We start from the raw sequence: 26,440 nt of genomic DNA on the forward strand, positions 1-26,440 counted from the left end.
GACCCTAACCTACAAGTCCGGGTTTATTTTAACGTTTTAATCGATTTAAATTTGAATAACGAATTTAAAATACAATAATTTTAATTCTGTCCTCATTACGAAGGTCCACGTAAAGAGCGTGGATCAGTTGACGTATCATCATTTAATTGTAAGCAATTTATTAATTATGCTATTATTTAATTGAATAAATAATCAAAGATTATTTTTCAGTTTGCATTTATTAAATTTATCCAAGTAATCTAGTGTATTGTGAACGGAACAAAGACATTTTCTTACAGTTGATTATTGAAGAATGATCAAAGACTGTATTTTTTTTTTCTTTTAGATTCTTATCGGAAAAAACAGTAGAAATAGAATATTAGAAATTGTACAGAAATCGAAAAAAATGTTAAAATGAATTGACTGATTCTGGTTTCTTTCACAATTCCGTGCAGATAATCAATAAAGTTAATCTAAACGACGACAGAAGAGACGTTGAAGCTGTTCTCCCGTTTGCTGACAAAATGTCGCATCCGGTACATGTGTACTTAAAGAATTTCTCGACCACGTGTGATTTATCGAGTGTCAAAAATAATTCTCCTGTCCATAGATCCTAGTTTTATCTCATTCTATACCATTACGTAGTCGTATGCCATGTAGATACGGCATCTAATTGACCGAGGGACATTTTTCGTAACATATTTCGATGTATTTTTAATTCCTTTGACCGTTGGTTTGATTATTCTTCGATCTCGTACTTGAATTCTTAGGTTTAAATATTTAAAAATACTATTTTATTAATTTTTTAAAGTCTTCTAAAGAATATTAACGTTACAAAATTGATAATTTAAACGATTTTCAGTATTAAAATCGATGCCAGGTGCTTCAAAAATCGTATTATTTTAATACAGTTTTTACTTTCCTGGCTATGTTATATATAACAGAAAAGTATGACTAATTATTATGCCTTTGTGTCCTTTTTAACTCTATTTAAAATTTATTTTGTATACTAGTACTTTCTATATATTAACAAGACTTATTATACTGGAAATTATGGATGCAGATATTTAGTCTTACAGATCAAAAATAATGTTCTTTATTTAGTTCACCCGAACACACACACTTTAAACATGTGTTTCGGACTTGTTCGTCCCTCCTCGGCAGGCCTTTAAACGACACTTTCTACAATTAACAATAAAAACATTTCTCGGTACAATAAATAAATTTTAAATAGAAAAAAGTATGACGATCGGTCAAAAATATCCCCCCGTTAGGATTTTTACGTTTTTGGACTCGGAGAGCCTTGAATCGTCGAGAAATGCAAACAAATTTGAGTGTTTTCTGTACGTTATGGATGGTAGTGTATGAGGGGAGCACGATTTTGTTTACACATTTTGAAGCTTAATTACTCTTGCGCCTTTCGTCGAAAATTTCTGAAATTTTTCAGGAAAGTTTGTGTATTAGGGACATTGATGCGGTTAAATTTTGGTGGTTAAAGGACGAGTGGATGGGGAGATAGAGGAGATCAAGTGTCATATCTCGAGTGTGGACAGATTTTAATGGTTATTAGCATCTACAGTTTTTTTAATAAAACTCATCTCTACCTTCAGAATTAAGCTTTTTGCTATTTTATAATAATTAATTATATAAAAACTTTTAAAAATAAAATCTCATAACAGATGGCGCCACACTCAATTTTAATTTTATCGCCGGGAAAGTAACTCAACTCGTTACTGGTCTAAAATATTCTATCAAATTAAAGCAGTTTTAATTTAAAAATCAAGAAAAATTAATTTTTAGTTTTATTAATATAAATACTTAGCTATAATATTTATTACGGAATGGGAGAAAATTAAAAGTTTGAATATCAAATAATTCATTTTGAGACCATTAAACAGTAAAGAAGACGATTTTTAAGGACATACTTCAAGTAAATGTACCATAAAATGAAAATAAATTATTTTATAAATGACTCGATAATCGAATATTCGATAAATAAGACAAATATATTAAGATAAAATATGAGTAAATTAGCAAAATAAATATATTTTTACATAAGAAACTTTAAGATATATATATATAATGTATGTATTTTTAAATTCATCGAGTGAAAGTAATAAATTATATACATAAAATTTCTAATTACTTAACTATACTCCATCGATAATTAAAGTAATAAGATTAAATACACTTTCTTTGATCTTAAATGGAACTTTAATACTCTTAAAAAAAAAGAAAATTACTCTTCGGTATGGAAATATTTGAATACTTTAAGTGAGGAGTTTTTTGTAGAAAACCAATTTGAGATTTTTCTTTTCAAGAAAACAAGATAAAAAATTATATATATATATAGGGTTAGAATATATAAGGGTACAGACTTTACTCAAGGATAAAGAATGGAAGATGTTGAAAGGATAAGAAAGAGGAGAGAAGATCCCTGTTGGGAACTTCTCTTATCTGCTCAGTATCCAATAGGGTACTTAGGATGAATGAGAAAATATGAAAAATATACACGATATTTCTTGAAATTTTAACCATAGAGCACGTAAAAGTAAAGGTTAAGATATATTTTTACCATATCTCTTCTACTTTTACAAAGGTTATAAATGCTTGAATTTCTCAAAATGGAATTTCTGGAAAAAATAAAGTATTTCAATATATTTTTATGGTTAAAACATGTTTTTGAAGAGATAAATTTGAAACAATATGAAATTTGCATATATTTACTTGCACTTTTTATTTTTTTAGAATAAAAATTCGAGTTTATCAATTCAAATTTCTTTGATTTTGAAATAAAATTTCATTTATGAGGCGGTTTCCCTGATTTAAATGAAGTAAAGCGAATTTAGAAGTAAGGAAAACACTTTTAAACTATTTAAAAATTTTAAAGAAAGATGAAATTTATTTAAAAATATATAAAATATTTAACTTAGTAATATTTATTTTGTGTAATCGAACTTAGCAAGACATTTTTACATTTTTAATTCTTTTATTGTTAGATTGAAGTAAAATATTTAACTGTAACGAAAGAATGATTCGAATAACGTAGTTGCAGTGATACAGAATTTAATTTTACCTCGTTATATCGAATTTATACTTCAAGGAAGGTGTTTTCTATTGTGTTATAACGAGAACACAAATCACAAGTTTCTTCTTTACAGTACATATTATAACAAAGATAACTTTTACGTAACTTTCTTACAGAATATAAAAATATAACTTCGTTTAATTTAATTTACTTTTCATGCATCCATCTACTCAATGCAGGTAGCTCCTACGCATTGTATTATCTACGTGGGTTTTCTTCACGTGTAGGGTCCAATTTTCCACAAGTCTTCCCTTAGCAAAGCCCTGATGGAAGTAGAAAAAATACCTATCAGTATCTGCAGGGTGAAGAGTTGTTGCTAAAATTCTAAAAATTTTTAGGAGCTGCTTCTGCTCTTCGCTTCAAACTTCTAAATGGATCATGTACGTACTTCAGTAAAAATCTAGAAATCAGGAGTAGGAGCAAGTTGCCCTTTAAAATTATCTCATCTCTTAATAATTAATCCCTCCTCCTACTTAAATATTAAATTAACGGGCTTCGTGATTAAGACGTCGGAAATCCGGGATCGAATCCACGATAGGCATTATTAAAAGTCCTTCTTAGTGCTCACGGATTGAAAGGAATCAAAATAAAATAAATTAAAGTATATTTATTTCTAACCTATCCTAACCTAACCTAACCTGATCCTAACCTAACCTAACCTGATCCTAACCTAATTCTAACCTAATGTAACCTAATGTAACCTAATCTAACCTAATGTAACCAAATCTAACCTAATGTGACCTAATCCTAACCTAATGTAACCTAACCTAATCTAACCTAACCTTACCTAATGTAACTTTACCTAAACCTAACCTAATCTAACCTAACCTTAGACGGCCGGATGGCCGAGCGGTCAAGGTGGTAGCCTACCGCTCTGAGGGATCCGGGATCGAATCCGAACGGGTCGAATAATCCCCAGGAATTTTTCGGGGGTGGTCCGTTCGGATATGTCGGGCCCCGTCCTTCACCACCCGGTAGCCCTATTGTGGGCCTAGCCGAACCCATAATGGGCCTTCTAAAAGAGGCCCTCTTAGTGCCCACAGGGCGGAAAGAGTTTTAAAAAATATCTAACCTAACCTTTCTAACCAAAATTTCTAACAGGAAAAAGATAGTTTTAATATTTAAATGACAAATGTGAACAGTTGAATGTTTTATCCGATTGCAAACATAATTAAATTGAAAGGAAAATGTTAAAAACAGGAAATATTAAAAAAAACTATTCAATGAATATCCAGCTGAGTTTAATAAATTAAATGAATACATTTCCTGGTAATTGTATACGTTAATGAAGCATCCGTTGTTCTTGTTTGGTTTCTTGAAATCAAGTTCACGTTGACTTAAAATAGTTTGTTTATAATCTTAATTCAATTCTCGAGAATTAATTTTATATTTATATAAATTTTACATTTGGAAATTACACTTTATGCCAGTTAGTCCACCAAATTATTTAATTCGAAAATAACAAATTTCATACAAAAGTGGAATATTTTAAATACGATTTAACACGCGCTCGAACAAAATTTAACTTTAAAATTTTTAATAAATTAAATAAAATATTTTTTTATATTATTATTAATTATAAATAAAAATTTCCTATTTAAAATGATGTTATTAATTTTGTCGTTAATTTAATCATGTAAAGTATTTTTATAATACAATTAAATAAGAAAGATGATCTTTAATTTATTTAACAAGCTTTTAACATAGGGAAAAAAATCTATTATATTAAACTAATAAAAATCGATATTAATATCACTTAAATATTCTAAATTTAGCAGAAATGATTTTTATTTTGTAATTTATTTTACAAACTTTTATTCTCTTCAAAGTAAATTATTTTTTAATTAATTAATCTAAATATTCTGTATAAATTTCAAAATTTTCTAGAAATTTTTGACATTTATAAATTAAATTTCATTATTCTTTTAATTCATTTGGGAAATAAACTCAATTATTATCTCCATTATTACTATAAAATAGAATGTCTGTCTGTCTTTCCTTAATCTCCACAATGAATTCAGATAGATGAATATCGAGACAGATATGTGAAGCTTAGAAGCAGGAGGAGTATTATCATAAATACCAGGCCTTATAAAGCATCAAAAAGGTAAATTTTTAAGCTATTGGAAAGCATTGCAAAAGAAAATGTAACAGTGAAAAGTACTATAATATACCTGATATTTTTATTTATAATACTTTTGTGTGTGTACATTTTCCTTTGTAATGCTTTCGAGTAGCTTAAATTTACTTTATTAGGCGCTTTATTTAAGCTAGTGGAAAGCATTACAGAGGAAAATGTACACAAACACAAATATCAGGCAGTAGAAGGCATTACTAAAGTAAATTTAAGCTACTGAAAGGTATTAAAATCATTATAAAGCACCTAAATTCGTTAGAAAAATAACCAGATATGTAAAAAAACATGAAAGAAAAAAGCATAAAATGGCAAAATTCGATTTATCAAGTATAAAATGAACTTATATAAAGTTATAATGCGTATTAATGGATTATCAGTAATTGATAATGACAATTATATCCATTATGAATGATTAAACAGTACAAATCGAGAAATGCAATAATATTCTAATCGAAAATTTCAGAATTGTACATAAACTAATTATATCATCATTTATAACTAATATATTAAATCTTAGTCTATGATAAATTTCATTAACCGAATGATTATCGAATGCTAAATCATCAATGCTAAATCGATGCTAAATCATCAATGTAAATCCTGGTTGAAAATTATAGTTATAACATATAATTCTTTATAAGTAAAGTTTAATCTTTAATTCTTAGCCGAATAATATATGAAATCTTCTCATAATTTATTAATAAGAAGAGAAATTTAACGTTAAAATCGAGAACTTGGTGAAATTTCTAATCTTGTCGACTGAAGTAACAAATATTTAATTCTGTCAAATTAAAGTGATTTTAAATAGGGAAATTCGATTTAAAATTCTATCGATTCCTTCTTAACGTTTGATGTGCCACTCTAAGTACTTGGGTGTTTGATATGATTTAACAAAGCAATTTTAGTATCTATGGCAATGATTACATTTTCACATACCTTAGTTGCTATAGAGACCACTCTATTCGGTTCGATAACGTAATTAACGAGATAATATTTTCTTTAGTTTTACTTGTCTTTGTAAATTTCACCATTCAATCTGTTATGGCAGTGGTCACAGTTGGGGATTTTTTTCTGTGTGTGTATGGATAGTGGCGCGTTACAGCTTCATGGGGGCCCGGGAAATTTGAATTAGAGGGTCTCACTTACAGTATTGACTTCAGACATTTTTTCCCAGGGAATTTTTGGCGGGGATTCTTCAATTTTCTCGATCTCTGGACGGGCTCTGTGCTTGCTGACAATTTAGGGTCCTCAGATAAGGCGTTAAGTTTAAATTTCCGTATTCTCACTACAGAAATGAGTTTATAAAAGATTGGTTAGGACCTCCAGGCAATTGCTCCTTTTTGCTCGTAGGATAATGCGCCACTGTATACGGATGGTAGTTTGTGTGGGAGGCACCATTTTTTTTCATCCATTTCAAAGCTTAATAACTATCGTGTTTTTTGTAAAAAACATTTAAAATTTTTCAGAATTGTTTGGGTTTTAGGGGGAAATACTTCTAGAAATTTTCAAAAAAAATCAAGCCATTGGTTCGGGAGATTTGGTCACAACTCTGTAATTTCTCCCGTACCAATCTGAAGACGTAAAGGTAATGGTAACAATAATTAAGAATGAAAACAAAAAAAGGAATGCCGAGAAAATTCAGCTATTTTTGTGTAATAAATCTGTGGAAGACATTGAGTATCTACTCAATAAAACAACATTTTATTGGGCATTAATGTCATATCTTTTAATTATTTGGTTTCTCAAGTAGTGAGACTTGAACTACTCATTGAGGAAGTATCGACACACATTAATGGACATTAATATTGTATCTTTAACTCTTTTAATTACTGCTTCTCGACCAGTGAGCCGCGAGCTACTGATTGAGAAAGAATTACTCGAACTGATAAATTACGAACGGCAGCTTTATACCTATAGAAGTCCCTACATTCTCGGGCCCTCCATGCAATGTTTACTACCTGTATTTTCCTATAATAGTTTAATTTTTTATAGGGTCCAATACGTATTTTCCCGGGTCCTCCAGTTACTTTTTGGCGGCCCTTCAATATACTTTATAAACAGGATTCCATCGATACGTCTCGATGTATTAACACTCATAAATGGGCGCTTATATGATATATTTGGCCATTTTAATCACTTTATAATAGGGTTTCTCGACTACTCGGTCACTATCGATTAAAAAATAACATTTCTTCAACAGGTACATCGCAAATTATAGTTTGAGGAACATTTTTAGCGATTGCGATCTACTAGTTGAGAAGATACACCATATTTTATTTTTTCAACCTTGACAGACTAAAAACGAAGGAATGTACGAATGACACGAAGGATTTATAACATAAAATCAATAAAATTTATTGATTTATATTGAAAATTATTATTTTTTTAATTAAAAAAAACTGTGTAGATGGTATAATTAATAGCTTTATTCAAAATATTCAGGGTGTGGTTTAAATTGTCTAATGGTGCATTTAAAGACATTATAACTAAACTGTTGATTAATAACTACTAAATAATTAAATTTTGTTGGAAAATAGTGAATTTACCACACCCTAAACGTCTTTAATTTTTATTTTTATATATATATAAAATTTTAACTTTAATTCTTAATCTTATTCTATTAAACTCTATTGAATATCTTCAAATGGTTTATTAAGTACTGTATGTAAGGAAGTTAAAATAATTTCTGAGAAAATTACTATTTTTATACATTAAAGTTAAGTTTTAAACGTGTAAAAATATTTTAAAATAATTAATTTATTCCTTTATAAAATAATTTTCGTGCTGTTAATGGATTGCAGTTTATTTTAAAGATTTAGTGTCAATACTTGTTAAATGCTTTTATTAATTTAAAATCAACGTTTTCAACTAATCAGTCAGTTCGATCGTCTGTCTGTAAGAATTCTGGTCAAGAAACAGTCAAATTTTCAGCGGTTATTAGAACGTAATACGGTAGAGTCGCGTTAAACCGAGGTTTATCTACATTACCTTGGACAACCGGCACTCTACTATAACTTCAAAATTTCGTTTCAAATCATATCCAATTTGTTTTATTATCAACGGTTAACGAATTATGTGAAGTCCTGTCATTGCTGATAGCGTCAGATACACGACACGACGAGGTGTAGTAATTCGTGACGTCAACGTTGAATATGACAATTATTATAAAAGTAAAAGAGATATTTCATCAGGAATTTCGAATATACAAACACACGCACTTTATATGCATTAAAAAAACGATTTAAAATCTCCTCAATTAATCAAAATCTGCTATTTTTTTTAATAGAAGCGGTAGTCTTTCATGTTGTTTTTCTTCCTCTCTCAGCTTGTAATTGAGACGATAATGAAGATAATTCTTTAATGAAGTTTCCTGAACTTTTTAAAAAAGCAATTCCTAAGTGAATTCCTATCCTTAAATTATATTAAAACTACTAAAAACACTACTAAAGTTGCACGCAACTATGCATTGCGTACCATTTGTTTACGTATCATGTAATAAATCTTTAACGTCACTTAATTATATCGAATGAAATCTAACAATAATAATATAATTAATGGTGGTGACAAACATCGTGCTGATGTTGTAATTTATTATAATAATCAAATACAATATTTGAAAGCAGGCCCGTTTACATGATATAAAATAGGTTGATCGAGCTCCTGCAGTTATGAATAGACTTCCTGTGGACATGTCAAACGGATATTCAGGAGTATTTATTTTATATTTCCTTTATATTTTATAGAATTTTTACATACGATTCTCGATATAGTGATTAAATTAACCAGTATAAATCAATGTTATTAATTGTAGAATGGCATGACACGGTCATAAAACAAATAAAATTTACAGAGATTGTTTCTAAAGATTTTAACAGTTTTTAAAGTAAGTTTTAGAAAATTTAACTTTTATATCAGATAATTTCCTATCACGATTTGGCAAAGGATAAATTCGAAAATATCCTTTATCACATTAAAATTTTCTCAGACTTAATCTTTGAACGTATGCCAAAATTTTTATTTATTTTATGCACTTCTGAACTTTTATATTTGCAAATAAATTGTAACTTTTTTACACTAGAAATTACGAATTTATTTATTTATTTTGCTCATTTTCCTGTTATTTTTACTCTCCTCATTTCCTTTTCATATGAATTTTTAAGGTATGTCTTGCAAAAAATGGAGTAAAAATAAATGTAAGGAAGTTGATAATTTCTTATCGGAGTTTTTAACTTGTTTCTGCCATAAAATTTTACGATTATCTACATTTACTTACTTAAATTCCTGATAATTCTACTCTCGTACTTTGTTTTCAGCTACGTCTTCTAAAAATATACCTTACTACCAAAGATTAAAAGTGAAATAAAAGTTATAAAATCTACTGATAATTATGGAACATTTTTATAATAACAAATTCAATTAACCGTAAGTTATTACTACAAAGTTATACTGATTATGGATGCGGTTTACAGCAAATTGGGTGGTCTAAATTACAAGACTAGCAAAAATTGCTCAGATACTTGATATTAACCGAATTTTGAGTCTTCCCTGCATTATTATTAAAGTCTATTTCAATAAAATATATTCAATTATCGGTACGTAAACTCAGTTTTATTCTATTTTATTGTAAAATTTAAAGATAGCGGCGATATTTTAAAAAAATTAATTGTATAATTTTGTGTGTATTTGAGTATCTTAAGCAGAATTAAATCTTAGTCCCTCTTCAGTACTTCAATTCTGCTTAAAGTAGATTAAAATACAAAGTAATATTTGTATGCTAGTAGAAGTTCTCTATACAATCGCTCCTTATTCCATACAAATTTTAATAATTCTTCATATTATTCCGGATATCTTTGTGATAATGAATGAGCCATTAAACCAATCCTGGTAAGTGTTCTTAGGTCGTTAGTTGTTGTAAGACGAGAAAGTTTTTATTTCACAACGCCTAAAATGAATTATCACGTGTTATTACGCTTGTACTTCGAAGAGACACACGAAATCGGCTCTAGACAAGAGTTCAGTTGCACCAGTAAGGTTACCATCATACTGAATTCCTATCTAGAGTCGATTTCACGGATGAGTGCGCTCAGCATTGAAACTGTGCACTCTGTCCTGCAAAATACGGAAACTACAATGGTTTTACCGTTAAAAATATTTAATTAACAGAGGACGTTATCTCACGCAATAGGGACTTTTATGGTACTCTACGTTCTTACCATTATTAATCTCAATCATCTTAAGCCCTCAGCCTCAAGTGTCTGAGTGGATAAATCGACACAACACTCGTAATTCGTGTCATGTTCGCACTTCACCAAGTTGGCCAGGTAGATTTCTCTGGGTTTTCCTTACGAGTATAACACTTAAATAAGGGCAAGCTTCCCATAGAAAGTGTTCCGAGGCACGATCGCCCACGTGTTGCGTTGCCTTATCCCATTAATCCTACAATCATCTCATTAATTGTTAATTCTTTAATAGAAAACACATCATCTGAAATGAGATTTCTTTAACTTCTATTATAATTACTAATGAATATTGAATTTTATAAAATTAATTTACAAAATGTTTGTAAATGCTTGTAAAACGTTAACTTATGAAATTATTAATAAATAATTGTATTATACTTTTAACTTCATTTTTATCAAGTTAAATATTATAATAATTATTTTATTATTGAATTAAAATATATAAAAATTCTCACTTATAATAAAATAATTCTTAATTAATTAGACAAAAAAAACTTTTTTAAATATTCAATTAAAAAGTTATGAAATAAATAAAATTATTTTATAGTAATATATAATATTTAATTATAAAAAAAATTAAAGTAAAAAATTTTAAACTTTAATTTTTGATATGGATCGAATACAGAATTAATTTTTGACATATTTGACTTTTAAATTTAATTTAATATTTAAAAGTTAAACAAGAATCTTAATTAGATTTACATTAAATTTTATTTAACTTTCGAAAATAAATCAAAGTTTCTCAAAATTTTCCTCCTGCAAAGAATAAAAAAACAAAGAAAGGAAATTCATTTATGAATATTGAAAGTTTTTGATAGGAATAAAGGGAAATTTCTTGTTCATCAATTAATGCAAATGTTAGATACTGATCAATCTTCCAATGTCACTTTTTTCTATATCATGTTAATCATGGTCATTAATATCAAAAGCATTAACTTTATTGTCAGAAAAATAAAATAAACTTTGTTAATAAAAATATACTTTAAAGTAAACAATATATATATATTGAGTATGCTTCATGAACCAGGGTTTTTTGATGTGTACAGTTTGTTGACCCACGTAAATAGATCTCCTGTTGGCCGTAGTAGTTAAGGTGCTAACCCACCCCACCGACTCGGGGAATCCAGAATCTCCTCAAAAATTTTTGGTGGGCAGTTCGTCCCGAATACTGTTGTGCGAATGCATTAAAAACCATCGAGCTCTGGTAGTTGGTCGCGGGTTCGCGCCTCAACAACGGGCTGATAATCCGGATTTTCTTCACGTACCTAATACCTGAATAAGGAAGAACCTGTTATCTTTTTAGTAAAAATGTCTCTGGGGATTTTTCCGGGACATTCTTTGCCAGGTCGTCCAAGTGTTGCCTTGCCTTATCCCATCAATCCAATCTAATTATTGACACAGTGCCGATAGAACTACTTCATTAGTGAGGATTCTGTCCTTCCGGGATGCAGTCCCTCCCTGGCAGATGGCCCATTTGTACATAGCCTAATTCCATTAATTTAATCTGTCTTGAATACTTCAAGCACAATTATGATCCTGGCCGAACCCACGATCGAGCGGAGTTTTCCGGGGTTTCTCCACGTTAGTAACAACTAAATAAGGGCCAGTTTTCCATGAAAGACCTCCCGGAAGACACTTTCCCCTCGGCAGATCGCCCATTCCGTACACCAATAAAACCAAATCTAATAATATAAATCCTATAAAGTATTTTATATAATATTTTTTCCAATACAGAAAACAGTGGTTCTGATTCAATTCGTGTAGAAAATATATTTTAAATTATAAATAGCTGTGTACTATAATAATTACTACCCAGGCTTCACCTGGTTATTAGTTTGCACAAAGATGTATTTATTACTTCCATAATAAAATATTTCTTTCATTTTTGATTATACTTTTATAATATTTGTGATGCATTTAGACATCTCTTTGGGCTCACCGTTTAAGCTCGTCTTTCGGAACAATTTTCTCGAAGTATTTCAGATTTTTTCATTTCATTTCCGCCCTTTGGGTACTAACATGAATTGTAGGATTGATGGAATAAGGCAACTTATAAGGGCGATCTGTCAAGGGCGAACTTATAAAACCTAAGGGCGGACTGTAAAACCGCCCTTAGGCGATATATAAGGGCGATCTGTCAAGGAGGGATGCCTTCCGGGAGGACTTTCAATGAGAAACTTCTCTATTTACGTGTTAGACGAGTGAAGAAAAACTGGAAAACTCCACGTTGGTTAGGTACGAACCCGCGACCAACCACCGGTGTTTAGTGGTGTTAAGATGCAATCTGTGGATTTTTACAGTTTTCTCACTAATTTACATGCTATACAGGCTGCACCACAGCACAAAATGGATGCTTGTAGCAGGACCTATTGAACTAGTGAGGAAACTATAAAAATCCATCCTATACGCCTTAGCAGCATGTTGGATCTTATAAGAAAGATATATCGAAGACATTATGATACCAATATCATGGTAAAGGATCTCATACTGTAAAAAGAAATTAATTTTACGTATAATTACAGAAAATTATACTTTTAAAATGGATTAAATATCTAGTTACAAAGAGAATTTCTGTAAATATCTTATATATATTTGATATCCAACTGATGTATTTTAATTCTATATTTTTTACCTTTGTAAACGTCTAATAAGAAATCCAACTGAAAACAAATTAGAATCAATTCCTCGGGGGATGTTCTGGAAATTAAGTTTAGCAATCGAAAAGTTTTCTGATGTTTATTTTATTTTCTTCGTGTTGTTTAATGTTTTGATTCGATCTTTATCGAAGCAAAAAGTAAACAATAAATTTCGAATTTAATTTAATATTTCTACGAATATTTTCGACTAATGTTACCGGAAATCGTATCCATTACTAATACATTTTACATACTTTTAAATGTAAAATGTAAATAAATAAATATTTATTATTTTATTTAATTAATACTGGCTTTAAAAAATTCAAGAATTCGGTTTAATATCAGGCAATTTTTATGCAATTTTGCACGATTTTCTTCTTATATTTTCGATTTAAAATACGATAATTAAATTAATTACTTTTATAATTATATTTAACAATACTTTTACAGTGTAAAATATTGAGAAAAATGTAAAAATTACAAGGGAATTTGTATTAGAGAATGATTATTAATTCTCCCGAATTTCGTTTATTTATTTATAGGATAATGAATTTTATGATTTATAATTGTTATGAATGTTTAAACTGTTTTAATGAACGTTCTGTATTGAACTACTTTGAAAACTTACATTCTGTAGGGACGATTTGAGAGATTAATAAAGCACTAAGTCAATAAAGACAATGTTTATGAGGACAAATTATTAAAATTTCAGTCACCTGACATTTAATTAACAATTAATAATTCATAAATTGATATTTCTTCCGTAAAAGTATTAAAAATCTTTTCGTATTTTATTCAATAAATGCAAAAAAAAAAAATAAAAATCTTCAAAAAGTTACATTAAAAATCGCTAAACACAGAACAAAGTTTCGTGAAAATAATTAAGTAAACTTGAGTTGAAATTTTAATCAAATTATTTTAATAATAACAATAAAAAAATTAATTAATTATTTGCCTCCGGCACTAAATTACTTGTCTAAATAATCGATTATTTATTCTTAAAACTTTCTAAATGAATTCTAAGCGTCCATTATAATTCTCGCTCCGAGAAATTTATGAATTTTTAAGCTTATATAAAGGTATATATATATATTTATAATTGAATTTCTGTACTCCTGTCTGCCTGTCTGTTCGAGTATCACGTGAGAACGACTGATCCTTTACTGGGTAAATTTGGATGTAAAATTGTTTGGGTCACATCTATTAAATCATAAGTTTGTATACATTTTTATACGAGTATATTAACTTAATACCGTATATTATTTTCCCGAGCGAAGCCGGCTACCTCGGCTAGTTTAATAATAATATATTAATAATTATGTATATAATTAATATAATATTATTGTTAGTAATTACATACGAGATTTCTCCAATTATAAAAGAATTTAAAGAATTTCAGACCTCCCCATTTATAAGAAGGATTTAAGGAATTCCAGAAGATTTCCACATTTATAAGAAGGATTTCAAGAATTCCAGCCTCATTTATAAGAAGGATTTCAAGAATTCCAGCCTCATTTATAAGAAGGATTTCAAGAATTCTAGCCTTATTTATAAGAAGGATTTCAAGAATTCTAGCCTCATTTATAAGAAGGATTTCAAGAATTCCAGCCTCATTTATAAGAAGGATTTCAAGAATTCCAGCCTCATTTATAAGAAGGATTTCAAGAATTCTAGCCTTATTTATAAGAAGGATTTCAAGAATTCCAGCCTCATTTATAAGAAGGATTTCAAGAATTCTAGCCTTATTTATAAGAAGGATTTCAAGAATTCTAGCCTTATTTATAAGAAGGATTTCAAGAATTCCAGCCTCATTTATAAGAAGGATTTCAAGAATTCTAGCCTTATTTATAAGAAGGATTTCAAGAATTCTAGCCTTATTTATAAGAAGGATTTCAAGAATTCTAGCCTCATTTATAAGAAGGATTTTAAGAATTCCAAAGGATCTAATTAATAAGGAATTATTATCATATTATCGATGTGAATTAAACAATTACAAGATGTTAGATCCTTCTAACTTAATGATGTATAATCCTGAGAAGCATCATCTCTATAATTTGACTATAAGAAAAATATTATTTTCCACTTAAAATTCTATAATAAAGTGTTCAAACGAAGTTCTTACAATCCTTTGTTGAACGTAGAACAATTTAGACCAAAATTTAAGAATATTTAAGAACAAAATCGATAATGCTTCTTAAATCTTTGATGAGGCTTTACAGAAAGGAAAAAGCAATTTTATGTAAGTCTGATATCAGTATGAATATAGCGAATCACCCGGATAATCTGTATTTAGACTGAACTAAGAAGGAAACGAAATGGCCATCAAGTACAGAAACAGCCATTAGATTAATTTCTGAATTCTTTATTCCAATTTCTATATTCTATAATTCTTAATAGAACGTTTATTTAAATATCTTATGTTTTGCTGAACTAAACACATTTACACTATGTTAAATATATAAACTTAACGGTTTAAACTTGACATACTTCTACTATTTTGTGCGATATACTATATACTGTATACTATATATAGCCCAATATACTATATACTATAACTAACTTCTCACTGTCATCCATCTGTCAGTCTGCCTGTTTGTCTGTCTTTCCTTAATCTCGAGAATGGAGTTAGATAGTTAAAATCCGAGAAAGCATAGGGGAGGAGGAGGTCCAGATTAACTGTGTACACTATTTCAATTTAAAAATTTTCCCCTGAAAGGAGTTAGATAGATGACTGGCATGACTCAGTTGCTAACAGGAAAAGTACGATGTGCAGGCGCAAGACACTAATTTGAGGTGGAGAGCGTATATTTTAAATTAAATAAATTAAAAATATTTTCTTAAGTTATTTTCATGTTAATTCATTATAATTGTTTGCATTAACGATGCTCTAAGCTTGCTTGGGGTGGGGATGCGAGACTTTTTGCTTTGATTGAAATTTATCTTCCGTAAAAGCTTCTCTTTCTTTAGTTTTTATTGAGAATTTAGTGTATTATTTGAAAAAATAAAATAAATTCCTACTTTGTTAGATAAAAAGATAAAGAAAAATCTTATTTTTCTAGGGGTTCAAGGGTGTATCTTAAAAATTCAAGGGGTGCGGGCAAGAGAGAAAGTTAATAACACAAATGAGAGCTTAAGATGTAAAAAGTTGGACGTGCAAATAAATTCTCGTCTTTGTTTGCAAACTTTAATTACACTAATTTTAACAAACAGTACAATTACATTAAAAAGTAAGGAAAATAAATATGTTCTACATAATTTATATTCCGAGTAAATTAATGTAAATAAAATTACTACATTAATCAAAGTTTTAATTCAATTATGAAGAAGTAAATCTATTATTTCATTTATAAATTTTTTACATTTTTCAAATTTCTTCTTAAATTAAGAGAGAAATTCTCTTGATGCAAACAAACCTTTAATTTAATTGTGAAGCCCAAATTAAGTTTAAATTTCAAAATAAATAAATACCATTTTACAATAAAATTATTTTCTATTAATTTATGTGAAATCATTAGAAGAGTTATTAAATTTCAGAAAATATTTATAGAAATCTTGAAATTTCAAGATTTCAAGTGCTTGGTCGCGGGTTCGCGCCTGACAAACGAGCTACTCACGTGGAGTTTTCCTGGTTTTCTCCACATGCCTACACCTAAATAGGGGCCAGTTTTCCATAGAAAAGGTCTTTCTGGAGGCATCATTTTGGCAGATCGCCTATGAGTTGCGTTGCTTCATCCCGCCGTTCTTATCCAATCAGGATATGTGAAAGAGATTACTTCGGAGGAAATTTTAGTTCCGAAACTCACCACTACGGAACTGGTTGCGCTGCAAGCGGAAAAATCTCGGGCGAAATTTCCTAAGATGTAATTCTCGAAGAGCGCTCACAGCATTGGCATTATTTTCATTAAGCAGCAGCTAAACAAAGGTGCATTCAGACGTGGTAACGAATGCTACTTCAGCAATTTTATACCCAGAAATTGTCCGTAGCAAGTGTGAATTATGTATATTCTACGTATATATTTTTTTGCCGCTCGCAGCGCCAGAATTCCCGTAACGGTAAGTTTTAGAACTACAATTTTTTATCGTAAAAATTCTTGACCAGGAACGTCAGCTTACAGAATTTGTTTGAGATTTGGCTCTATGAAACGTTGAATAGGGTGTTACAATCAAACCTCTGAACAACGGTCATTGAAGAAACATAAAAATTGACTGTTTTTAAAGGTTATTTTGTATACATTTCGAATTGTTCACGAAAAAATGCCAGCTATTTAGAGGTTGGCCGTTATTTGGAGGTTCTCTCAAGTTTTCAAGTATAAAACAAAGAACAAAATAAGAAATTTTTGACGGATCAATGTGATCTTTAATTGACAGAACTTATATTAAGCAATATAATATACAATATTTAAAAATAAATTTCATGCTAGAATCAATAATATATATTTTTAAGAATATGATTTACTTATAAATAAGGAAATTTGACTGCAAAGATATTAAATTTTATATCCAATTTTTCAGTAAAACCTTTTCTCTGGATAATGAGAAATCTTTTACTGATCTGTAGATTAATCTATAAATTTAATCAGCAGAAGATTAAATTAGAAAAATTCTCTAGAAAATTAGATTAAAATATTACGAAAAACTTCTTACTCAATACATTTTTTGTCTTGTTTGTGTTTAATTAATACAGTCGAACCTCCAACCGACGGACACTGACGGGAAAATATGAAATGGCCGTTGTTTGGAGGTTGCTATTATTGGAATTTTATAATTAGAATATATAAAATCTATTAATTACTAATATTTTACTAAATGTCTGTATAAAGTATCTTTTCTTTAATCCACTTCTACAGGATTATTTATACACCGTAATTTGCTGTCAAGGCAATTGTTCATATTCTTGTACATGGCGCTGCAAGTGCAATTTCCATTTTCCCATTGCAGTTATAAGAAAATCGTGAAAATATCCATGGTTATTAATCATGAAAGCAAAAGGGTATTGTAAGATGAGTGATGAAAAAAATGCAATGCAACACTTTGGTGATCTGCTAATGGGAGGGGGTTGCTACTCGGAGCACTTTCTATAGGAAACTGGCCCTATTTATACGTTAGACACGTGAAGAATATAAGAAAACGCCACGTGGCAAGCTAGTTGGTCGTAGATTCGCACCTCACCAATGGGCTGGCCACGTGGAGTTTTCTAGATTTGCTTTGTGTGTCTAACTTCTAAATGCGGGCCAGTTTTCCATAAAAAGGCTTCCTTCCCTGGAGGCATCGCTCACGTGTTATGTTGTCGTATCCTGTCAAACAAAACCGAGCGAACCTTTCTCATAAATATTCAATCGAGAATCCCTCGTTATTTCTGAATTACTAAAAGTACAATATTACGTATTATCAGATCACACGAACTTTCAAACCCGTGTATCAACCTAATACGATATCTAATTCTTATCTTTAAGATTCTTCACTTTAGCTCCACGCTAGTTTAATGCCAATTTCGGAAAAGAACAAATGGTGTGTCGCTACATCGAGGTTTGACTGCGTATAAAGTAGAACCAGTTCTTCATAGAATGAGATGTTTGCCTAAAGAAGGACAGAAATGATCAAGCGAAAGCGTTTGCATGTTTCAGAGTTTTTCTCAGTGGTATCGCTGCGAGCAGTCATTTTATATTGATGAACTGTTTACAGTTCAAAATGCCTTTATTTAATGTTCATGATGTATTTTATAGTATTATTAATGTACATACATGTTCCCAGAAGGGGTAAGCAGTAGGAAAAGAGGGATGGCTACATATACGCATCCATTTATCAGATTCCTCCAGACACTCCCGTCTTATACCTCTTTCCCTTCTTCCATCTTCATTTCACTCTCCTAGAACATCATCTATACCATTCATGTTCATATTAATGTAACGTTTCTAATAATGAATATTGCATTATTTTTTTTATCAATATAATGCAAAATCATTAGTTCCAGAGAAAATAATATCAAACTTCATAAAATCAAATATTAAATTTATAAAATTAAAATTTGTATTATGTAAGAAGCAATGAGATTTAACAGCAAGAGAAATAAAGCATTACAGAGAATAGAACAAAAACTTAACAGAAACTAAAGTAGGCATTGTATATATATAATGCTGAATAAAACATTAACGAAAGTAAAAAACAGCATGCAATACATTATAGAAAGCAGAATGGAATATTGTGTAACTTGGTGACAGAAATTTCCTTTAAAAGTTCGAATAATGAGGAATATAATCGAATAAACAGATCTATTAAAAGAATATTCGAATAAACTGATTGTAACTTACTTAATTACTCATTTAAAGAAAAACCTACCGCTTGTCGTATAGATAAAAACAGAGAACTTGTAGTTGATAGCAGCACTCATACGGGATTACACTCTTCTATGGGAAAGGTGTTAGACACGTTTGCATATTGATGAAAATGCACCTTACTGGCAAGAATCTTTTTTCATAGGTGAATGCTGGAGACTGGAATTTCGAATTCAAGTTATTTTGATGGTGAGAACCCATACGCTGACTGTGGATCATCACCGTGAAAATAACTTGAATTCGTTCCTCTTTACTCATGCTTTACCTGTAAAAGAATAAACAAAGTTGAATGTAACTCCTCTTATAATTCCGAACTTATGACACACCCTGTAAGTACAGTAAACATACAGAATACATGTATATACACAAAATGATTTTACTAATTTTAACTTCTGCTCTATTCCGGTTTCCATATTATAACAATTCTAACACCCCAAATTCAATATTAACGTACAGTTTACTCATAATTATACTTTAAAATGAACTAAATTATGCACACAAGCATAGTAATTACCTTATCATTTACGATTTTGAATAAATAATTTCAAAATTTTCATGGCTATAAATATAGAGGAATTATCTGATTCGTTATTTCGTCACAATAAAAAAAGTTTCCTGGATTTATATAACTTTTTCGAAGTAAAAGTTGACCTTTCTATCAAAAATTCAAACAATGGACAACGCTGAGATCAGTATTTGAATTTTAATATAGATAAACTTTGAGTGCACTTTGCTACATTGAATAAAATCAGATTTCTTTCGTATTTGAAGCATTTTCATTCAACCAAAACTTTCTTTCTAAGGATTACATTTATTTAAGATCCTTTATCTAACATAATAAAAACGTTTAGAAAGGTCATCAATAATCCGCATCCGATAGACATTTTATTCCAAAAATCCTCTGATGCTGTAAAAATCAAATCGATTTTCGTCCATTTTATAAACTTTAATCGGGGATTTTTTTACTCAAAATATAATTAAAATTTTGATTGATATATTTATAATAAACAAACAGATATAATTATGGAACTTTTAGCTATATTTTTGTCCGATTTCACCAAGAAAATGTCTGTCGTCGTAATGGAAAAAGTTTGGCATATTAATAATTTAAAGGTGAAAACTATGTTTCAATAAGTAAACAGGGATTTTTTAAAAGAAGAAACAAACTTTAATGAAACTTTTCTGAATAAATGACCTCATTTTTTAAATAAATTACTTTGCAATCTACTCTACGTGATTGAAATCATTATAAAAATATCTTCGGATTGTTGGAGTTTTATTTCTGCTTTTTCTTTTTCGATAGGATATTAAAGCAGTTTAAATGGAGTACTGCAGATAGTGAAGTAGAGTGTTACGGAAAATGGAGTGAAGAACTACTGTAATAAAAATAGAAAAAATAATAATAAACGAAGCAGAATAAAGTATTAATTCCTGTGACGAAGTTCTGTTTTGTACTTAAAAACTTGCAAAAATCTAACAAATGTCCTTTATTCTTAATCCTTTTTCGTACAGCATCGGGAAATGACAATTTCTCGATCACTGAGAATGTTTTGCAAATTTTTTTAAGTTCATACTTATTATTCAGGTATAATTTTTAATAAGTTCTATTTTACTTTTTACATTCTATTCTGGTTCCTGTAATTCCCTCTTCTGGTTTCCTCTAATTGACCTTTTCCACTTCTTCCGATGCCCTGTCCAGGTTTCCTCTAATTGTTCTTTTCCACTTCCTGTAATGCCCTGTTCTGGTTTCCTGTAATTGACCTTTTCCACTTCCAGTAATGCCCTGTCCTGGTTTCCTCTAATTGACCTTTTCTACTTTCTGCAATGACCTGTTCTGGATTCCTCTAATTGACCTTTTCTACTTCCTGTAGTGCCCTGTTCTGGTTTCCTTTAATTGACTTTTCCACTTCCTGCGATGCCCTCCTTTAGTTCCTGTAATAGTTCCTATTTTTAGTTAAAGTCTACTTCCTATAATAATCTACACTGCTTCTTGTGATATTTTTTCTACATTCTGTAAAAGTTTATTTAATTTCGTGTATTATTCGCTTTTATTCCTTGTAATCCTCCACTTAGTTTATTTTCTACAAAACTTTGTTTAAAAGAATAAATGCGATTTTTCTATAATTCCGTAAGTAAATAAATTTACCAGAAAATCACTCCCTTACCGATAATTTCATTATTTACTGCATAATATTACAATAATAAATTTTTTTTTCCGGCTAAAAATAATTTTTACTTTAATTTGCATAAAGTAAATAAAAGAAACCGAATAAAACAAGAGTTATAACACGGAATTTTCAGTAAAATATACCAATTTTGTTTTTCCTACTTAAATCTTAAAGAATAACACACAAATTGTATTTAAATTTTAAATATTTGTTAATCTCTTATTCCTTCAGTCATTGATTAAACATTAGATGCATAAATAAGTAAATTCATTTAGTGATTTTATTTCTTGATCATAATAGATGAATGATACACACACACACAAACATATATATATATATATATATATATATACGTTGTTTTCATAAATTTTTGAAAAATTTGATGACAAATGTAGCCAAGAAATCTCGAAATTTTTGAATCAACGTTTACTAGATTAAGCAATTTATTTAGTATCTTTTCCATTTCTTGAATAGAAGTAGAAGATGCAAACTTTCATTTATTTCTCCAGAGAACATATTTAAAGCACCTCTACATATTCATGATTTAAAGGAAATAGGTGAATTTCCTGTCGAGTTTCCTTTACTCTTAAAATGAATAATCAATCTTAAAGGATGTCTACTTTAAAACGTTGAAAATTTAAAGATTGTTCCCCCTTTTTTAATTTGTTTATAAACTGGCTAGTTTCAAAATGTCGAAGAGATAATCGATAATAAACCATTTTTACTTACTTTAAAGTAGTTTTTCGTAATAAATTTTTGTTTAGTGTAGTGGAAGATTGTGATATAACATCGATGTACGTCTCATCCAGTAGCTCACGGTCTACTGATTGTGCTCGTTTCTAGAGAGTGTCATTAGATAGGTTTAAGTTATTACACAATTTTTATTTCTTTCCCGCTGTTATATTAATATATAACAGTGAAAAAGTATGGCGATAGGTCAAAAAATGATCTCCTCTTCATGATTTTTTTTTACACTTTTGGAGTCTGGGGACCTTGAAACATCGAGAAATGCAAAAGAATTCGCGGGTTTTTCTGTATGAATGGATGTTAGTGTGTTGGGGGGCACGGCTTTATCCACCCGATTTAAAGCTTAATAACTCCTGTGCCTGTTGTCGAAACTTTCTGAAGTTTTGCAGGGAGGTTTGTGTGTTAGGGACACTGATGCTAATAAGTTTTGGAGGTTAAAGGTCGAGGGGGTGAGGAGATAGGTGATCACGTGTCATATCTCTAGTGGAATAGATCTTAACTCGTTATTAGCATTTACAATTTCTTATAAAATCCATCCATACTCTGAAAATTAAGCTTTTTGTCATTTTATAATAATTAATAATGTAAAATTTTAAAAGAAAAAATCTCATAACAGATGGAGCCACGCACAATTTTAACATTTTTGCCGGAAAAGTTACGCAACTTATCGGATTTTTTCATTATAATTTAATGTTTCTCAACCATTTTAAATCGATATTATCCAGAAATGCGGTTAGCGATCTCTAGTTAGCTCGCCATCTACCAGTTAAGAGACAATAAAATAACACACGATTCGACAATGTGTATTTATTTATTTTTTTCCTAAATTCATTCAAAATGTTAACAATAAGCTTCAGTTAAAGAAAGAAGTAGAAAATTGATTATCCAATTAGCAATTTACAAACGAGTTAACGGTTAATCTTTATTACACGTTTTTGTTATTAATATTCATATTTAAATATAAAGCAGATAATTATACAGCAGAATTTAATGTATTGTTTTAACAGGCAATTATTTATTATGAACTAAATTAAAATCAACAACCGTAGAAAATTAAATTTCCTTTCATATAATAACTATGTGGTTGATTTGTTAATGGCAACTAACGTCAAATGTGTAATTTTGGATGCCCTAGTATCACTAAACGCAAATATGTCAGTTGTATATAAACCACGTTTAACACACTACTGATATACTACAAAGGAAGGAATCGAAGATCTAGAGACAAAAGTTGTTCCCGACATTCCTTATTTGTTTACGTCACTAATAATTGCATTGCCTTTAAGCCTTCAGATTGTTTCGCGAGATATGGCCATTACCCTCTTAATATCTCGCGAACCGATAGCCAATTTTCTTGAAAATTTCTATAAAAGTTTCTCCCAAATACACAAACCTCTCTGTAAAATTTCATAAATTTTAGACAAAAGATACAGGAGTTATTAAGCTTCAAAGTAGATGAATAAATCGTGCTCTTCTAAAGTCGTAGGTTCGGTTCTTAGACCGCGTCAGTCTTCTCTCTAGAGTAAATAAACAACAGGCATACAACGAAGGAGAACACGGAACGAAGATCAGATGGACAGAAGTAAGAACTGTGTGGGAATCGAACCCGTGCTTTTTTGTAAACTCGAAATACTTAACGATCTCAACTAATAGAGTATATTCATTAATTAATTACACTACAAATCTATTGGAATTTTTATTTATTTTTAAAACCACGCATAACTTCTAAATTCTGCCGTAGTTTTCTAAGAACGTGGGTTCAGTATGAAATCAGAACAAGTATCATTTGTTCTAGGCTTAAGTTTCTTTTTTGGGATAGCTTATAGAGTAAAATTTATACTTTAAGCTTTATTTATTTCTTCGAATTAGATTTTGAACTTAATAATTTGTCTTCGGATGGATTTTTGTATTATTCCAGTATAAAATCAAAAAGCAAATAACAAACTACACGATATATGTTTAATTTTTATGGAATATATAATTATTTTCGAATATTACTTAATGGATTACATACTAAATTCAATATTGCTTATTATACTTTATGATAAAGATATTTGTTTGAATAAATTTAAATGTCTGTATGTCTGTACTGTACACCTAGAACAGGAGCTGTAGTCTACAGTTCCCTCTAGTATTACTTAATACTATGAGATATATATTCAATAATATTACGTATTCTACTGATGTATAGACTTTGGCGAAATTGAATAAACAAAAAAAACCCTTAAAAAGCAAATTCCTTGAATTCAATTTAAAAAACTGAATCATATTTCGAATTGGATTTATGGAATAAAGCAATCTGCCAAGGGGGGTTGCCCCCGGGAGGACTTTCTATAGGGAAACTCACCCCTATTTAGGTGTTAGGCACGCAAAGAAAACCGGAAAAATCAACGTGGCCAGCACGTTAGTGAGGCACGAACCCGCGACTGAGTGCTTTATATACACCTATAATAATTTCTAATTCGCGATACATTTCCTTTATGTTAAATGCCACCACCAGTTAGCACTAAATCGAGTGTAGTGTTATTTAGGAGGGCGGTATACCGAGGTTTCGTTTTATTAATAAAGCACAATTTTTAACAATTAATTTTTTAAGAAAATGCAGCAATTTCAAGTATTTAAATCGTTTTAATTACTTATTAAAATATTTTGTAAAATAATTGAAATTATTTAAATTTAAAATTTATTTTATTTTATTTTTCAAACAAAATATTTCAAAGTATAATACTGTACATCAATTGTACGTTGCACCGATGATAAATATTTGTAATAAATTTATATACTGTATTCATATATTTAAATGATTAATATACAAAAAGTTTCTTGAAATAATTTATTTTCTTTAAAGTAAAATACATTTTCGGAAATATTTTAAAATTAAATGAAAACAGTTAATATAAACAACATTCTCCAACGTTTTGTAGTTATTTAACTACTTTTTTTAACTTAATATATGAGTGAACAAGAGATCGCGAGCAACCTGTTGGGAAATTAGAACAGTTAAACAAATTTCCCCCTTTGTATTTCTATTATAAATTGTAAGAAGTGCGTACGAATTTAAATTTTATATTTAAAAATATATATCAAACAGAAAATATAAAGAAGGAAAGAAGAAGAGACTGTTGTCTGGCATATTGATGATCACTTAATCTAAAATAAAATTCAATTTATCTAATATAAAGGAACGATTTTCTTAATTTTGTGCTAAATAAAATTTAGAGTATTTTATTTAGCACAAAATAATTCAAAATAAATAGTTATTTTGCTCATGAAAATATTCAAAATATTCTTATAATTTTTGAAAAAATTTAAAAATAAGAACCTTAAATATCCCTTGTCAATTTAAAGCAGCAAATTATAAAAATTTGTTGAAACAATTGAAGATTTTGATCTGATTATCGAAAATGCCGGATTACCAAATGTCCCCATATTCGGGACAATTCTCCCGCGAAAAATTGCTGAAATTACTCGTCCGAATTCGAACCCGAATCCCCAGGATTGGATTGGACTCATGAATACCTAGTACATGGACGATCTGCAAAGAGAAAAGTGACTCCCCGGAAGACTTTCTATGGGAAACTGGCCTGTATTTGGTGTTAGACAGATGAAAACCCGGAAAACTCCACCGTTGTCCACTCTACTAACTGTTCGACACGTTTAGTGACTTAATCCACTCGGTAGGGTACTCGAACACGAAGGGAACACGATATTAAAGATTGCTAGACTCCTCATCTTAGGCTGCTCGAAGAAAGATACGTTGTATTTATAACAAAATATTGTATAAATATAAAATCAGTCCGCTGAAATTTTCCATCAAAAATACCGTACTACACTACCCACTAAATTTCTTACGGTAGCTTCAGTCCCACTAAATTTAGCGAAAAGCCACCAAATTGGCAACATTTATTAACGGCTACGACAGCGCGCTCTGATGACAAATCGGCAGAAAACAATTGACAATTAATTTAAGAACTCTAAAATACAATAACATTACGATTGTGTGATTGTTCTCCCTTCATATTTCCTTGCTCTTCTATGTTTTTGATTAATATATTGTACTAATATCATGCAAACAAGATAGTTGTTTGCTTTCCGAATGATTGAACATTACTT

At 29.7% G+C, this 26,440-nt stretch overlaps 1 long non-coding RNA gene across 1 annotated transcript in view; it reads left to right on the forward strand.

Moving 5' to 3' along the window:
• Positions 1-26,440, forward strand: part of LOC136990938 (uncharacterized) — a 70,794-nt gene that overhangs the window by 44,009 nt on the left and 345 nt on the right. The gene's annotated exons all lie outside the window — the stretch shown is intronic.

The sequence above is a fragment of the Centruroides vittatus genome, unplaced genomic scaffold (genome assembly GCF_030686945.1).
Source record: "Centruroides vittatus isolate TY-2023 unplaced genomic scaffold, ASM3068694v2 contig_1381, whole genome shotgun sequence".
Classification (NCBI taxonomy): domain Eukaryota; kingdom Metazoa; phylum Arthropoda; class Arachnida; order Scorpiones; family Buthidae; genus Centruroides; species Centruroides vittatus.